Raw genomic sequence first — 9,191 nt, 5'->3', positions numbered from 1 at the left:
TGTTTGGACAAACGCTTGTTAGCGACTGTAAAAAACTGTAACGAATTCTGCATGATGTCTGATTCATTCCAGTAACATATATTGAAATTATAAACAGAGATGTGTCCTTGTTTTACACAAGACAACACTGTGTAATGCTACATGTTGTTAGTGTTTTTTAGGTCATTGTTTTGTGGGTGACAAAGTGTGTTTGTCGGCTGTCAACCTTTGCTAGTGTTCTGGAAGAATGAGTTTATTTGAGACCTGAATGAAGTGTTTTGGTAGTTGTAGTGCATTTTGAATGTGGCATGAACTGCTTTGCCAAGCTGACGGTCAGTTAGGATTGTGTGAAGTGTTTTGCAAAAGTGACCTAAGTATTGGGAAATGTGTCCTAGCATCTGTAAAAAACTGTAAATGCTAAGCTTTGTTTTCATTTCAAAATTGAGAAAGAAATGTGGAAGAAGTTGCTGTAGCAGTCAGGGGTTTGTGATTCGGGTTGAGGTTGTTCTGTTGGGCGGCGGGTGATCCCACAGCTAGAGATGCTATTAGCAGTAGGCAGTATTTGATGAGCCATTTATTAGATTTTTGGGAAGGCAGTTGTATCATACTAAGGTCATGCAGAGCACCCACAAACTCTAAAAAAAAAAATAATAATGGCTATCATTGGTAGCAAAATAATAATCTGAAGTTAAGTAGAATTGTTAGAAGCAATCCCCAAACTTCCTAGAATTGGAAACTGCTCATAATTCTCTAATTTATGGACAATTTGACTTTTCTGATACTTCATACTGTATAACCACTTGACTCAGGCATGAACCTCTGTTATAAAACCAGTTTATATGACTATGAAAGTTCTGGCCAAATTTCCATTGGGATTTCAGCATTGTAATATTTTATGTAGTGCCACCGATTTTAATGCTTTTATAACTGGACTTGTCACAAACTCTACACTCAGTTAAGGGCATGACTTTCTGGAGCTTCCTATCTGCCTAATTAAAGGAGATTCAGGATTTTAAAACTTTGCCAGACAAGTTATGCTTTAGGTCAAATCTGTTCACAACTGCAATCATACTGTAGCTTGTAGTAATGCATATGAACCTGCAAAACAAATGTTATTATGATCTGCTTTGTTTGGTTTTTATTGGTGTAGGTATTCACTTTTACCAATCACCTATCAGTGTATTTTCTTCTGTTTCTCCGATTAAGGCTTACAAGGGGGTTGCAGTCTATACCAGCTGTTATAGGGCGAGAGGTGGGCTACACCCTGGACACCTCAGTGTAGGGTGATAGACTGGACAGTCTGTCAGGGGCTTTAATGTTTCACAAAATGGATTTTAAACATGTATTGGTGTCCAACAGACATGTGTCTGCAATTGTTAATGTTTTTCTGTGCAGATACTATTTTGTTCACAAAAAAGCCTCGTTTTGCTGCCTATGACAGCCCAGTTTTTCTTGCTATACCCACAGGAAGCTAAATCAGGTCAGTTAAACCAGTCGCCTCATTACTTTCAGTGAAGCCAATCTGAGTATAGCAAAGAGAGAGGAAAATGCTTAATTCTTTTTAATTTCCAGAAATTCTGAAAATCGGAATATAGGTGATATGTAACATAAAAATGAACGTCACCCACAGTGTTGATAAATCAGCAGCACACCACAAGAGGACCAACAAAAGTTAAATGAGCCTGTTTGCGACCAGAGAAAAGTTTTCATTCCAAAACAGTTCAGGACAGAAAGTTTTGTAGAGCCAGCAGCTCACCAGCTGGCAACATAATCATTCAGTCAGTGGTACTGATCAACAATCTTGTCACCCCCTACGTGGATATATTATGGTCATTATGTTCTGTGGGCCAGTAGCAGTCTTACTTACTGGCCCTTTAAGACAGATGGTCCGTCATATGCTCATTGAATTCTTTCCTATAAACATTTGCTATGTCTCAGCTGTGTGACAGCAAGTTGTGTGAAAGACAGAGAGAAAACTTGCTTCAGTTTAGAAATCTTGGCCGGGGCTGTGGCGACACCATCCACATGAAGTCACCTGGGGCATCTTCTTACCTTACCGCACCTGTTCACTTGGCCTCCACCATTCCACTGAGTGCACAAACACAAGCATCAGATGCAAAGCTCTCCAAGCCCCAGCTTGCTGGCTCTACGCCACGTCTGCTCGTCTCCTGGCAGGCCACGGGCATTATAACAGCGCCTGCAGTTAATTGCAAGGCTCAGGTAATTGTCCGTCGGTTAGACAGACGTGCAGAGGCGGTGTAAGTGAGGGGAACGTCTGTTGAGGTGCGATGGGCGCCACCCCTCCGTCCCTTGCTGATTCGACCAGGTTTCGTTGCTATGGTCAGTGTATTTGTCACAATGTCAGCACTCCTTGTTCCAGCCCTCTCCGGCCCTCACAGGGGTGAAATCATTCATCTTCCTATTCATCTCCGGGCTTGGAAGCCATTCATCATGAGGCCAGAGATCTCCATCAATTATTCCGATGGGAGAAAGAGTGAGGAAAGAGAGGTTTTTGAAAGGCAAATACATCTTGATTTAATTGGAAAGCAAGTATGCTCAACGCTGCTAAGCAGATTTCCTCCAAGATGGAGCTTTAGAGATAACTGACCAGAATAGAGACGATGGACAAAGAAAATTGAGGAGAACAAGAGACAATAGAGTGTAAGAAAGATGGAAGGAAAGCCCATGAAAATTTTAGCGGATGAAAGAAAGCAAAGAACAAAAACCTCAAAGAAGACCCAACAAGTAAATGAATGACAGCCATTTTTCTGTGCCGTCTCCAGGCAGGAGAAGAGCAGAGCCGGGACAAAGGAATCAATTGGTGGAGGTTAAAAGGTCAGCGAAGCAGTCTTGACCTGCTCTCATCCTCTGCTAGCAGTCATAATGACACTGCCTCTGCAAAACATGTCGCATTTGTATCTTTGTCCGTGTGAATGCTCAGAAAGATGTAACGCAACAGAGCGCACCAAAGGTGAAAGCGTTGTCCCTTCCAGTCATCACAGCTTTGCAGCGGCTCCCTTGTCATTTGTCATCAGAGTCACAGATTTTTGCTGTAGCTTTGGTGAAATGGCTGATTTGACAGTTTTTATTTTCAGAAGAGACGTTTCCAAAGAAAAAAAAGGGATCGTGAGGAAGTGTCAACATTTATTTTGTATACAGTATATGTAAGAGTTCAATAAGGAGAAATCATTTGGAGGAACTGGACATGAGTTTATAAGATATACAATTCAATTCAAAGGTGTGTCCTGATTAGACTCCAATGAACCATCATAGCAGAACAGAGTCCCGAAATTAGGAAATTAGGACAGGACCCCCTGGTAAAAATAAAGATGGCACCTCAGATGGGGCTCTGAGTGACCAGGGTGAGACAGAGATGGAGAGGAGGTAGGCTGTATCAATGTGAGACTGAAGAACGATGACATTTAAAGCACGGATGATCTGATGTCGTCATGTTGGTGTTGTTCCCAGACCATCATGAAAATGTTGTTCCAGGTTCAACATTGCAAGTGACCAATCACATTGTTGTGACGTTATTCTTTTGCGCGCCAAGCCATTCGTGCATTTATGAAATTCCAATGTTGCAAGGACAACATCAATTCTGCTTACCGTTTATTAAACGGTCAGGGTCAGAGTCCGTTGATCGGCGGACAGAGGCGGTTTCTCGCAGCTTTAGTACAGTTTTTTTTTTTACGGCGGTTTTTCCCAAAGTCGCAAAAGTATGACGTCACAACATTCTGATTGGTCACTTGCAATGTTGATCCTGGAACAACATTTACTATGTTGATCTGGGAACAACACCAACACGACGATATCAGATCGTGCTTTAAAGCACACACAACAGCAGCTGATTGGCTCACAGAAGGCGGACAAGAAAATGATTGGACTAGAACAACAATGTCAGGATTGAGTTTGACAGCGTGGGAAAATGAAAGTGATGTAAAGAATAGACTAGCAGTCTGAACCCCTGGCATAAGCAGTCTATGCAGTCGTTTAGGACCACAACCACTAGGGGTGTGGGTGGGGGCACATGACTTTCTGCATTGCTTGCTACACATACTGTGGTTGTAGTAATTTTGCATCTAAATGAAGGTCTGTTACCTCACCTTGTCAGATGAGTTCACACGATGTTGAATAAGCCTATCAGCACCAGATGAAGACATTTCAATCGAGAATCTGCCGACTTTGGAATACTTCTGCCAGTTAAGAAGCTAAATTCTGGTTAGCTCCAGCTAACTGCTTCTTATATAATGCTTTTCTACTCTGAGTGCTCAAAGCGCTTTATACAGCGCTACTTACAGAGAGACACACCCACCTGGTCACGTTAAAGATGAAGATAAAGAAGAAGATGAAGTTCTAGTCCATCAATCAATGTCAGCAGAATTGATTAAGAAGAGCCGTTTATAGGATTCATGATTGCATCACACACACATCATCAAAAATGAGTAAGCTGTCACCTGCTGCAACATGTTTGCTGAGGTGAATCAGGAAGCTTGAGAAATTACAGAGGGGGAAATAATTATTTGATCCCTGGCTGAATTTCTAAGTTTGCAATTTTTTTGTTTCTGCTGGGGTTTTTTAACCCACCTGAGAGAATGACGGCATCTACAACTGATCTCCTCGTGGACAATCAGCTTGCCCTTATATTTAAACTTTAGCCAGTTTGCTATTGTGGCAACTGTTCATATCATTCAGTGTTTCTTAAATGTTTGATGAACTCCATCGTCTTGGAATGCAGATCTCAGGTGACAGTAGTTCTACTCTGAAGGTCTGTTGTGAGTTGCATTGGTTTTTTAGCCACACCTCAGTTGTAGAGCTGACTAGTCCACCATCAGAGTGTAGAGAAGAAGCTACAGTCTAAGATGCTGGAGTTGAAGTTTGGCCACAAGATCTCTGCAGAAGGCAGGTGAATACATTGCTCACTTATTTATTTCTCATGAAGTACCTGTCAAATAAAATATTTCCAAAGGAGCACTACCACAAATAAAATCTAAATGTGTGAGAAACACTGAGCTGATTTTTCAGCCTCCGACGCTGCCGTGTAGGAAGAATATATTCTTGTATAGTGATAGAGTTGCTGTGAAATCAACGAAGAGTTCGGTAACTTTTCAGTGAGAAGTAAAGTAAAAATAAGTTTTCTTTTCCTTTTTTTATTTACATGCTGCCTGTTTGTCATCATCGTCTTACACTTAATAATTCCATCATTCAGTTTTATGATAAATTGTAGATTTATGTATGAGGCAAAATAAAGGCCTAGGTAAAAGGAACACTCACACAAGACATTGATAGCAGCAACCAACATTTGATTAAAACCACCACAAAAATCCAGATTTTGTTGACAAAATGTATCCTCTTGCAGTCCAGCTGATCATATCAAACATGCATGCTTGGAATATGTGATTGTGATTCTGTCTGCCATGTGTGTGATAGATTGATGGAACATGTAGGTGAGGCTTGCAAAGCTTTCATGCTTTGTTATCGTGCATTCCCATGAAATATGAAATCTTGCCACTAAGATTGTTTGTAAATCTCATTTCTGATTTGAATATATATGTGTCCAACAAGACACTTGGGCTAAAATGTATGCGTTCACTGTTGGGTGAACTCCAAACTTTTTCTATTAAAATTTGACTTGACATTTATGCTGAAAGGTTAAGACACAAAGTTAAATGCCAATTGTTCCAAATTCAGCTCCTATCCATTAATAATACATTTTTATTGCATTTTAGGCTAATGAATATCATTGCAATCAGTGCATTTTGGAGCCTTGATTAGATTTGAATCGATCAAACAATCCTGTGGAAATAAGCCTGTCCATTCAATCGTTCGTTCGTTCGTTCGTTCGTTTGTTCAGTCATTCTCGGAGCAGGCCAGGCTTGGCCCATCAAGGTCACTCTTTGTGTTATTTCCTTCATCTCGTCATGTCCAACTCCACCGCCCCTCAGGTTCTGCCCGTGGTCTCCGCGCACTCTCTCCATGCTGTAAGCCATTAGATATGTCAGCACCAAGATGGCACATAATCTATATTTTATAAGGCCTTGATATAATTGGTGGCAGTGAGGGAAGGTCATGCCTTCAGGGGCCCTCGTCTTCCCCCCCCCCCCATTGGATTCTAAGACAAAATCCTCAAACAGCAGCCCTCTAGTCGTGAATGTGGATTGGACATGATAAGGCAGATTAGGCAGTGGGTGCAGTTTTAAGGGGAGTGAAGATGCAGAGTGTGCTGGAGCGCAGCAATTATTCAGCATGTATTTACTTTGAAAAACATGCGTGGGCTATAATTTATTCAGCACAGGGACAGAGAGGGAGAGAGAATTCTTAAGCTCGACGAGAGCCATGACTGACAGGGCTGATGGTTGCTATCAGAATAACTGCAGTGTCTTGGTTTTTTAAGGTAAAAGTTCTTTTTCGATTCATTAGCATAACAAAGCAGTTCAAATGATTTTGAAGATTGTTAGAGATTAAGTAGTATGTACAGTATATTGTTTCTGTTATTTGTGTTTTGGATAAAGAGTCTTTATTGAAAATGTTAGAGTTAGAAAGGAGGCAAGTCAAAAAAGCAAGCGGACCATCACAAACTGTTAGCATTTGGAGTCAGCCGTTTTCCGAGAGTTGTTCGTTTTTGTCACGTGGCGTGGAGGATAAATGTAGGAGAATAACTCCTGCAATTTGTGTCAGCAGTCGCGCATTTGCATTTCAGAACTCCTCTGCGTTTCTTTCGTCTTCTTCTTTTTAAGCATACTCCTGTTAAACGATGAATATATATGCATGCAGATAACCTCAACAGAGCGAGCTAGCGTAAATGACGTTAAATGATTGTGGGTGATGTTTTCTTGCAACAGATTTGTTCTCCAGGGGAATCTATGCTTTCACCAGGTGCAAGCGTCTTTGCAGTGCGCCACTGTCATAATCAATGACGTTGATTACGTTGACAAATCGCTGCGGGACCTGCCGTTGTTTAGCATTTCTCCGGATCTGCTTATTATAAACTCTCACTTAGCTCCCCACCAATAGCCCCACCGAATGCAAAGAACATGGGAAGAAGAGCGATCAGTGAGCAGCGACTCCTCCAGTTGAGTTTTCTCTGCCCATTTATTCATTCACTTGTTAAATTGGAAAGCCCGTGCTTAAGCATCTGTCCCTAGCTTCCCTTGATTCTAAGGCAGCTTTAATGAGATTTATTGACAGGGATCTTATGAAACAGCATTACCAAAGCCTTGGGGTATAATAAAGTTGTATAATTCAAAACAGAGAAATGGATCATTTTAGTTTCCTACAGGGAAGTTCTATTGAATGACCACTAGTTTTTCTCCTCTCAGTCTTTTATTTATGCTCGATACCAAATTATACTTAAGTCATCTTTTATCCCACAGCCAATGATAATTTGAATTTCTTTGCATAATGGGATCAAATCAATATGCTGTAATCAGCCGTTTATATGCAACAGTTTGAAGCTCATTAACAGCATATTCATTAAAGTGGTACAATCACTTATCCTGATGCTACAATGATAAAATGAAGATCTGAAATTTTTGAGAAATGACAAAATGAACGCAGAGGTCGTTCCAGTTTCATTTTTTTAATCACATATGGAGCCAGCACTACACCGTTATCAAATCACAGGAGGTTCACACAGACTTAGATGACTCAAATTTAATTGTATCGGATGTAGTGAAACACAGTGGTTTCTTGTTGATGGGTTTGTTCAGCTTTCCCTGCTATGATTTAATTGATATACTTTCTCATATCCTTTTCAAAGTACTCCCATGTTTCCTTGTCTTTGTCTTTTTTATTTTGGTAATAAAGCTCTTGACTTGTTTCTGGTTGCTTTGCTCTCTTTGTTTTCCTCTTCGTTTTTGATTCTCTGCACAACCTGTGTGTTGTTCGCACTCGCTTCTCCCTTGTATATATAGTCCGGCTTTTTTCGCATTGTCTGCTCACCCTCCTGTGACAGACACCCTGCCTGTGCACCTGCCATCCCGCTGTTGCAGTTTGTGTTCACGGTCTTTGTTAAACTTCATCAGCTTGTTGAATAAAACTTGTTTTTACTTTCTCACCTCTGCAGTCCTCTTTTAAACATCTCATAACAAATACGACCTGAACACAAAGTGTTTTAGCAGCTGGTTATGTTTGGTCACACCATCCATCCATGCATTTTCTGAACTGCCTCTCCAATTCAGTGTCCGTGAGAGCTGGAGCCTATTCCAGCTGTTACAGGGCATGAGCCACCATACACTCTCGCATTCACACCCACAGCAAATTTAGAATCACCAATTAGCCTGACTTGCATGTGAGAGTGTGAGAGGAAGCTGGATACCTGGAAAGAACCCACACAAGCGCAAGGAGAACATGCAAACTTCCCAAAAACGCCCCAGCATTGGTGTGTGGTGACTGTGCTAACCACCGTTAATGTGATTGTTCTAAAAGTATTCAGGCACCCTTAGGCTTTTGCATGTATCATTCCAGCTAAAGTGTCCTTACCTAACTTATCAACACACATCTGAACTTCTATACTTCAGGCTTTTTGAATGTGCTCAGTCTCTAGGTTAGCAGTTAATTAGCTGCTGGTCTGCATTTGTAAACCATGCAAACACTCAGAATTCCCCTCAGTCTACTTCAAAGCTGCTGTGGGCCTTCCTCTTAAACAGCACACTGTTGACACTGTCAGCCTCTGACATGTAAGGTTACTGTAAGTTTGCTTTTTCTCTTGTTCCCCTGCTAGCAGCTGTCACTCAGACAAACACTATTACACCCCTCCAACCTCGTCATACAAAACAAAAGGGATCATGTCAGGCGGTATACTTCATCCATTTAAAACTTGTACATTTAAAGTCCAGTTGCACTTTAGTTTTTAATGGAGAAGCGGAAAGAAGGACACTTGGTTGCACTGCACAGAGGCACATTTCACATTCATATATTATATATTAATTGCAATGGTCGTCATGCATTCATGTGGAAATCTTTTGAATTTTAATCCCTTCTTTTGCTTAATACTCACGGGTCAGACCACACCCGTCTTCAAATTCTGCTGTAAGCTTCATCCCACCTCAACACACCTGTGAAGGTTTGGAACTTTATCATGTGGATTTGGAAATGATTGCTTTACTAAAGTCTGAGGTAAGAAGCCAAAATAATCAGATTACATCATGCTGCCTTAGTGTGTGTGTGTGTGTGTGTGTGTGTGTGTGTGTGTGTGTGTGTGTGTGTGTGTGTGT

General features: G+C 41.1%; 1 protein-coding gene across 1 annotated transcript in view; it reads left to right on the top strand.

Moving 5' to 3' along the window:
• The window catches only part of astn1 (astrotactin 1), a 466,944-nt gene that overhangs the window by 263,180 nt on the left and 194,573 nt on the right, over window positions 1–9,191 (top strand). The gene's annotated exons all lie outside the window — the stretch shown is intronic.

Source organism: Pundamilia nyererei, unplaced genomic scaffold (genome assembly GCF_000239375.1).
Source record: "Pundamilia nyererei isolate P.nyererei 1_Seehausen unplaced genomic scaffold, PunNye1.0 scaffold00077, whole genome shotgun sequence".
Lineage (NCBI taxonomy): Eukaryota > Metazoa > Chordata > Actinopteri > Cichliformes > Cichlidae > Pundamilia > Pundamilia nyererei.
This window is presented reverse-complemented; position numbering and strand designations above follow the sequence as displayed.